The 636-nt window shown below is 43.6% G+C and overlaps 1 protein-coding gene across 3 annotated transcripts in view; it reads left to right on the top strand.

The window, feature by feature from the left end:
• The window catches only part of Nt5dc1 (5'-nucleotidase domain containing 1), a 132,457-nt gene that overhangs the window by 90,108 nt on the left and 41,713 nt on the right, over window positions 1-636 (top strand). The gene's annotated exons all lie outside the window — the stretch shown is intronic.

The following is a 636-nucleotide window of genomic DNA, read 5'->3' as shown; positions in this document are numbered from 1 at the left end:
GAGCACACAGACAGACACCACTTCAGACTGGCTAGACCCTGAGCACACAGACACCACTTCAGACTGGCGAGCCATGGAACTGGAGCCCCTGGGGTTGCTGGGCAGGGGGTGGGGGAGGGATTTGTGTAGGAAACTGTAACTGTCGATCTTAAATACAGGGGCCTGCCGTCGGTAATTAGCATGTAAAGCTTTGTCTATATTTGTTTCTTCAAGTTGGGCTCAATCAGAAGATACTCGTTGGAATAACGTGAAGAAATGACCCTTTTGATAGAGTGAACCGAAACTGCTTATTGTATGTGGTTATGTTTGGTAAGAAATTGTGTGTGACCTTTTTACAGAAGGACAAGAATTATGGTGTTGATTTTAAAATAAATTAATAAATCCTTAAAAAGAAAAAAAAGAAAAGATTTTGACAAAATGAAGCACATGTTTTTCCTTCCTTGGGAAATTTGGGAGCTGGAATATCAGACACTGCCTTTTGCCAGCTCAACCTGGGAATTCCTACTTTGAGAATGCACGATGTATTCACTCCGTTTCATACACCTGCCGTTCTGCACACACACACACACACACACACATACCTGCCATTCTGCACACACACACACCCCTACCATTCTGCACACACACACACACACA

This window comes from Mastomys coucha, unplaced genomic scaffold, assembly GCF_008632895.1.
Source record: "Mastomys coucha isolate ucsf_1 unplaced genomic scaffold, UCSF_Mcou_1 pScaffold3, whole genome shotgun sequence".
Classification (NCBI taxonomy): Eukaryota; Metazoa; Chordata; class Mammalia; order Rodentia; family Muridae; genus Mastomys; species Mastomys coucha.
The sequence above is the reverse complement of the archived record's forward strand: the minus strand, read 5'-3'. Positions and strand labels throughout refer to the sequence as shown.